General features: G+C 42.1%; 1 long non-coding RNA gene across 2 annotated transcripts; it reads left to right on the top strand.

Annotated features, from left to right (window-relative positions):
- Window positions 1-2,758: 2,758 nt before the first annotated feature.
- Window positions 2,759-7,128, top strand: LOC107504216. 2 transcript variants are annotated; one of them, XR_004952832.1, is made up of 4 exons: window positions 2,759-2,826; window positions 3,262-3,436; window positions 4,229-4,402; window positions 6,798-7,128. It is a non-coding gene; the product is annotated as an uncharacterized LOC107504216 (long non-coding RNA). The 2 variants fall into 2 exon arrangements; XR_001595414.2 differs by lacking the exon at window positions 3,262-3,436 and having other exon boundaries at window positions 2,763-2,826.
- Window positions 7,129-8,242: the final 1,114 nt, after the last annotated feature.

Genomic DNA, 8,242 nt, shown 5'->3' with positions numbered 1-8,242 from the left:
CTGTTAGACTGATCCATCCATTATAAAATTTCTCATCTGCTTTTCACCTAAAGTTTTGGGCAGCCTCTGAAGATCATTGCCTAGATCTGCATTCCATTAAAAGTTGAAAAAAAAATGATGTTCTAATTTTATAATTTCTTCTGCATTTGTAAGCTAGAAGTTTCCTATAAAGGACATCTCCCCCCATCGACTTTTGGGCTTCACTGAAGTATGGTACACACAGTAAGGAATTGATGAATGTTTAAGTCTTTTGCAGTATTTCCAGTTTTCATAACAATGAATTGTTTCTCTGGGGTCCTCCAAACACGAACACTGACATTATTTTGTGTTTCGCTTTTTCTTTAGGGTGTCATCATAGATGTATATTTGTTGTGTTTTCGTCCATTGTAGTCATTATTTTATTTGATGTCAAATTGCTCTGTCTTTGGCCTACAGGAGCCTCTTCTGGTTGATTTTGTGTTTTTCACATGCTCTCTGGTAGGAGAGTTTTTTCCAGACTCATCTGGTACAATCCCTACCCTGACCTAGATTCAGCCATTTCTCCAAGGATGCCTGGTTCCCTACAGTGGGGGGACTAGAGTTGCTCATTGTCATTGGGTTGGTCACCGCTTCTTGTCCTTTTCAGTGCATGGAGCTAGTGATTATATATTATATTTTATGAGACTGTGCATCATCTCCTTACATCCTGGGCTGCTCCTCTATCCTGTTATAGGTAATCATTTTTATCAGCTTTGGTTTTAACTTTCCAGTTTTCAAAAATATAAGCAAATTATATATGTATATTCATTTCCTTCCCCATTCAAAGTTAAATGGTGGCACAGTCTATACCATCAGCGTCCAATAGAAATTTCTGCATCGATTGAAAGGCTCTATTTCCAAGCCGACCAACTTGGTAGCCACTAGCTACCTGTGGGTGTTGAGAACCTAAAACATAGTGAGTGCTACCAAGGAACTGAGTTCATAATTTTATTTCAATTTAATTTATTAAATAAATAAACGTATATAATTTCTTAAATTTAAATAGCCCCATGCGGCTAGTAGCTACCCTACTGGACAGCAAAAACCCTATACATTTTTCTGCTCCTTGCATTTTTCACTTAAAACATCCTGGCGATCACTCCAAAGCTGTACAGAGGGGAGTCCTCATCACCTTTTATACTTGCATAGTATATCTAAGAAGTAGATATACTGTACATAATTCAACTAGCCCCCTATGGTAGACATCTGTCGTGTTTCCAGTCTTCCGCTATAATGAATTATTCTTCTGGGATGGTCTTGTGCTTATGTCTTTTTACATTGTACCTTTGGAATAGATTCTTTGAAGAGAGATTGCTAATTTCAAGAGTAAATACCCATGCAATTTTATTGAATAGTATTAAATCAAATCCCCTCTATAGGGTTTGTACCATTTTACATTACCTCCAGCAATGCATGGCCATGCTTATTTCCTCAGAGACTATCCAGGGAACACTGCAGGGAGGTGAACATCATGAGATAAATCTGTGAAAACCCGTTCATTAAATCAGGAGTTAGGTGTTCAGTTCGGCGTCCACGTCCTGTGCTTGTCTTTGAGAATTTGCCTCTACTCCTCTCTACCTCCTGCGACTATGGGTCCAGCCACACAGAAGAGGAGAGGAAAGGAGAACAGTGGAGGTCTTACATGAAGCAGAAACTATGTTACCTCAGATGGACTTCTTAGATCAGGGGTCCCCACCCCCCAGGCTGCAGACTGGTACTGTTCCATGGCCTGTTAGAAACCAGGCCACACAGCAGGAGGCGAGAGGTGGGTGAGTGAGTGAAGCTTCATCTCTATTTGCAGCTGCTCCCCTAGTGCTAGTATCACCACCTCAGCTCCACCTCAGATCATCAGGCATTAGATTCTCATTGGAGCAGAAGTCCTGGTGCCAAAAAGGTTGGGGACCGCTCTCTTAGATGATTAAATGAGAGTAATCACCCTCCTTGTGATAAGACAGACACAATTCCAGTTTCAAAGTCTACCATTATGACCTTGTGAAGAGCTAAAAGAAAAGTAAAATCTGGTCTATGGCCATGCCACCCTGAATGTGCCCGATTTTTTCTGATCTCGGAAGCTAAGCAGGTTGGGCCTGGTTAGGACTTGGATGGGAAGCCGACCACCTAGGAAAACCAGGTGCTGTAGGCATTAAAAAAAAAGTAAAGTAAACCCTTCCATTGGCGCTTATGAGAACCAAGGCTGAAAACACACAGGATTGCCTCATCTTTCCCTCTATGAATGAGGTAATGTCAGGAGGAGGTAGTATATCAGTGCTATGTACGAGGATGGAGGTGTGGGTCACAGGGTGCCTTACAGTCTCTTAGTTTTTCCCACTCAACTGTATCATTTTCAGTTTAGATGCTGGGTTTCCAGGACTCAAAGGTAAGCTTGAACTAAACTTGCATAGAATGGAGTCTGAATCATTCATCATGGGTGAGCACTAACATACATGTTCCTATGGGCATTTCCACTTCTGTAGGTCTAGAGAGCAAGGGAGAAAAGATGTGGGATGCAGATATCGAATTTGACTGACAGTGCCTGGATACAGTAAACACCTAATATGCATTAATATATTCATGAGATGTAGATATAGGAATAAGCAGGAACGTATGTATATACCCTCTCAGTCTTTTTATAAACATGAATTTATAAACAAAGTAGTGAGTACTCAGAAATTATTTTTTTCATAACTTGCTTTAAAAAATTGCTTTTTTTTGTTTCTGTTTATAAATATTGTACCTTTTCATAGGAAAAAAAATAACCTGTAGAATGTGGAGGAAGATGCCACCTGGTGAACTGAGTCAAAATTGCAGGTATGAAAGTCAGGGGGGTTTTGCAAAGGGTAGGAGACTTGGGGATAGTAAGAGAGGTGCTTGGATTCTCATTGTATGGGCCAAAGCTTTCTGGTATATTCCATACCCTGGTACCAATCCTGCTAAATTCATTCCTATCCTGGGATCTTCGGGCCCTGGCCCTGGAAGTCTAGCTCCTCTGTGAACTGAAAAGAAAGCTGCATGAGTTGGATTGTGAATAATTGTAGTGAAGAAGTTTGGGACATAGAAAAATATACACAGAAAAGTAATGTCGGTGTTTCTCCGATTTACCTAACCCCTCGCAACTTCCTGTACCCTGATGTAAACTATGGACTTAACAATGGGTTACTCAAATACAAGTTAAGATTAAAGGAGGTAATTTAGAGTTCCACACGCTTACATGAGTTTTGTCAACATTGATATCCTACCTTTCAGATCATCCTTCCCAGAGAAAAAACCTGCTCTTCTGAGTTAGCCCCTGTCTGTCTACCACGTTAAAAAACAGTTGTCTCATGTAGTCCTCGTACCCAGGTCTCTTGGTCCCAGGTGGAGGATTTTACTTCAACTACCACCAGATATCATCATACTCATCACCAAGAGGCGTTGTCGAGTGAGCACACATGGGGGAGTGTAAAAATGAATAGTGTCCAAGCCCTGGTCACCCATCATCTACATAAGTTGATGGGACTATGCAGAGTTAACTCAGACTTCCTTCATTATTGTCCCCTTTACGGCAGTCCTCTAGATTCCCTCCACTCCCAATCTTACCCTTCCTGCCTAGAATGTAAAATTTCTATACCACAGATAAAGTGTTCTGTACTATGGTCCTTTGAGTGCCACAAATAATTCAAATGTCTATCATCCCTTTACCCTAAAAAACTTACGTTCAGCCCCTTGGTGGGAAGGGGCGCATGTGTCGTGATATCGCCCCCGTTGTGGGATATTGTGATGAGGGAAAAAGCTGGAACCCCATCCTACCCTTACTTTATGTGCGATCCCATCTGTAACCCTTGCTCAGCCTCTTGGTAGCCTGCCCTTGCCATCTGTAAAAGGGGACCCACAGTGCCTTCCTTAAAGAGCTGTAAGGAGAAGTAAATGGGAAACCCTTTACAGAGGAGATGGCACATGTTAGGACTTCAACACATGTTAGTCCTGGCCCACATTTCTCCTCTCCCAGAGAGTGATGACTGTTACCTAAACCAAACGACATCACTGCCACAGAGACCAGCTAGCAATGTGGCAGTCAGAAGTAGCACATACTCAAATTTACATTATGAATGGAGCCTTGGGGCCATTGCTGTATTGCAGGATGGCTTTGCTGAGTGATCTGGAGCAGGGAAAGATCATCAAATCGGTTCCTTTACTTCCTCACCATTTTCTGTCCCCTCGTTTTGTCTTCTAGATTGACATTGGAAAAGCATTTTCCCACTGAGTCCCAAATGAAGCGAGAATGCAGATAAAGAGGAAGCAGGAATCACAAGCCTTTTACTCTGACACTGGACCCATCACTTTCTACAGGACCACGTGCTAGGATCTCATCTGCATCACCAGCTTCTTCAAAGAGAGGGGTTGGGGTGTGAGTACCCATGTGGCCACAATATTAGAAATGTGTGAAACTATAAGTTCTCAATTCCTGGAAGGTCATCATATATCAAGGAGATGGTCTGGTGACCTCTGGGAAGGGCAACAGGTAGAATCCCATTCCCGCTTCTTAGTAGATGACTCTGGGACAACAGGTTTTCCATCAGTGAGTCTGACTTTATCATCTGTCAAATGAGAATGAAGATGCTGTCTTCAGTGAGTTGTTGTGAATGGATAATGCAAAATAAGTAATTGTTTGCATGTTTCAGCTATAAATATATATATGTGTATATATATGCATACACATATGTATGTATGTATGTGTGTGTATGTGTATATATATATATATATATATATATATATATATATATATAAATGATATCATAGTGTAAGTGGCTTTTGCAAGTCTTTTTCTCTGTAAAATAGTGTTTCTGAGATTTCTCTAATAAGATGACCATGGGGCTCTTTTGATTTCACTAGTTATGCTGCTGTGACAATTGTTTCCTGGGGCGCAGGTGTTCCAGATGCTCTGTAGGCTAGAAATAACAGTAGTGGGGGGCAGCAATCGGGGGTTTCGCCTTCTTCTCTAATACAAGTTACATAATGTCTCTGCAAAGAGCTCGTACCAATTAGTTCTTCCCCAGCAGGGTATGGCATTCTCATGTAAACAGGATGTAGTATAAACAGAAAGGTACTAACCAGATTTTGTTTTCAAACTCTAGAATTATTCCAGGACATAAGCTGAGGCATAAAATTGCATCATTAGCAGGCATTTATGAAATGTTTAAAATGCACATGTGGAATATGCCATTTATAGGGAAATGAGAAATGGAAAATGAAAAGTATTCTCATCTTCTAACAACAGGACAACAGGATGTCACTTTACCAAATATGAAAACAATGTTGTAAAACTATTATTTGCACACATCTAGAAAAACAGGTGCTTTCATCTTGTAGTCGTTTGGGTACATATTAGCGATGAAATTTTAAAGTTCAACGGATGGTATTTAAATTGTTAAGTGTTCATGCTCTTTAACGAAGCAGTTCCGCTTGTCAGAATATATCCTCCAGATGCAGCCAGGGAGGCCCCGTCATTCATCTACTCAGGGCTGAGGTGACCACTGGCCTAGTTGCTTAGTGTCTTCAGGCCATCTGACCCTGTGGCATCCTTCCTTGATCCAACCAGGAAAATCTATCTCATAGCTAGATGCCCTGACTCAAGGACCATCCACAGAGCCAATCTAAGTGTTGCTATTGAGCAGTGATCAGGTCCCTACTCCTGAAGGAACCTGTACTTCCTTCCCTTCTTGTCCTCATTCTCTGTCCTTAGGGGCCTTCCCCTGCCCACCAGGTACAAGCAGCCCTATCTTCCACATGAAATTAAACTTTCACGAAGGACAGAAGAAACATGGACTTCGGACAGGTTGGTTCTGCTTCCAACCCTGCCACAAACCTACCTTGAGGGAAGGGGAAAGGGCACCAAGCCTGGCTCCCTGCTGCAGGATGGGTAAACACTGAAAGAGCAGAGATTAACCACCTCAGCAATATGTGTCCGGATCCCTTTGCTAATGCTCTTCCACCAGCAACTAAAAGTGCCTAGGCTGCCAGGTTCCATCCCTGGCTCTGGCAGTGACATGGGAAGCAGGCAACCTCTTTGCCATCTGTGTGCCCAGGAGCCCATGCTTTGGAGTCACATATGTCCATTACGAAAGGATAGTGATACTTCACCACCAGGACTGTCTTGAGGATTAAATCCAACCAGTAACACAAAGAACCTGGAGTTGGGCCCCTCTAAACATGCGTCTTCATACATAGTAGCTGTCTTTCCCCCTGGAACAAGAAACTCATGTGTCAACATGACCTGCCCCTCAGTCAGGGCCCCTTAACCTCGATGCCCATCAGAATTACCTTGATGATCTTTGTCTAAACCCTCACCTGAAACGCTCCTGTTGATAGACACAGGACTTCTATATCAAAGGCCATTCACATTTCTAAGTTGTAATAACATGGGCCCTAGAAAACAGATATGTCTGTTTGGTACCAACAGTGTATACGAGTATCCATTTCCACTTTATTCCATCAATCAGATTTTCTTTATTGCCAGTTTTTCTGTGTTAATATGAGCGTTTGTCTGTATTTCTCATCTGATCTACTCCTTTTCCCCAGACCCGCCCCATTGGAAGAGTCACCTCAGATGGTCGTTAAACCTACAGATTCATAGGCTTTTTTCTTAAGGTTGGCAGGTTTAGCAAGTAAAACTATGTTATGCCAGCTGAGTTTGAATTTGAGATCAACCAAATTATATTGCATACAACATACATACATAAAAAAATATTTATTGTTTATCTGGAATTCAGATTTAATTGAGTGTCCTATATTTTATTTGGCAGCCCGACCCATGACAGGCTATGCAGAAGAGAATCAAGGTGCTCTGGTCAACGGCCCCAGCTGAGCTCCCATCAGACGCCATCATTTATGTGAGTGAGCTCTCCTGGATGTCCCAGTCAAGTGGAGCCTCCAGATGACAAATTCCACATGGAGCAGAAAACCACCCAGCTGAGCCTGGTCAACCCCACAGAGTCCTGAAAGATAATAAGTGGCTATTGTTTGAGGATTTTGTGAAGTTGAAAAGGATATCCAAGATTGTGGTCTGGGCGCAGTCTTCCTCTTTTTCTGCAGTCTTTTATTATTGGTTAAAACAGAGATTCTCTTATCCTTGAAGCCTTGGTAGGTCTTTGTTATGTTTGGCTGCTATGTGTGGGTATCGACTTCTGACCATTTCATCAATTTCTTCTTGAAAGGATTACCAAAGGAATTTTTATGATGTGCTTTTCAACCTACTCTTGGAACTTAGAAACTCATCCCAATCTCCCTCCATGACAGGAGCCTTCAGTGCAGTCACACACGTTAAGGAATTGAGAGGCCGGTATTACAAATGGCTCCATGAGCCACATGGAATGCCGTATCCTCAGAATGTGGCTTGGTGAGTATGCAATCAGAACAAGTAGTAGTTATTCACTTTGAGAAGTGTTCTTCAAAGAAGGCACCCTGAAATGCTTTCTGTTGCTCAGTGATAGCCTTGCAAGGAAGACACCTTCCTTGGGCACATGTAGACAGGACTATCACTAGGCAGCAGATAGATACACATTGCAGTCTGTAGCTTTTGTCACTTTCTCAATCCAGGACTGCTGGGCGGACAAATCTGTACCATTCTGGGGTTAATTAAAAGCAGCACCTTGCCTGCAGATCTAAGCCACTTTCTCCAATATTACATTTGTAAGGAATAGAACTGATGAATTGCATTCTTTATTCTTTTGTCCTATTTCTTAGTCGGTTCAGAGCTCAGATGTGGAGAAGGGGTGTATTTTGGGAGCTCCTTAATGACTCAAGTATTTTGGAGCAAGACCTTAGGAATAGTAGGGGAGCTGCTGTGACAGAGCAAAGCAGAACATAGGCCCCCTAAGCACAGATTGATACTAAGAGTTTCGACAGGAGAATGTCTGGGCTATGCAATCCTTGTTTTTCCTTCCAGCCTCACTAATGAGGGAAGTTATTCTTGCAAAAGAGTGAGAGTGAGTGTGTAGAGGGGCTGGAAGAGTTTTGGTCATGAATGTCCCTCTACGTGGAAGAAATGGATAAGAATTCCCCAGGATAAACCAATGTAGGGTTGCTGCCTACTGAATGACTAATATTTTAGGCCTGCCTCCCTGAAATAACTGAGATTTCTTAAACGACATTTTTGTTTTGTGTATGTGCCTATATCACTCCATCACATGATTACAGACAGTTCTTAGTTCTCTGCCACAGATGCCTGTTTAGCATTGCGTGTGATTTT

This window comes from Rousettus aegyptiacus, unplaced genomic scaffold (assembly GCF_014176215.1).
Source record: "Rousettus aegyptiacus isolate mRouAeg1 unplaced genomic scaffold, mRouAeg1.p scaffold_m13_p_9, whole genome shotgun sequence".
NCBI classification, from domain to species: Eukaryota; Metazoa; Chordata; class Mammalia; order Chiroptera; family Pteropodidae; genus Rousettus; species Rousettus aegyptiacus.
This window is presented reverse-complemented; position numbering and strand designations above follow the sequence as displayed.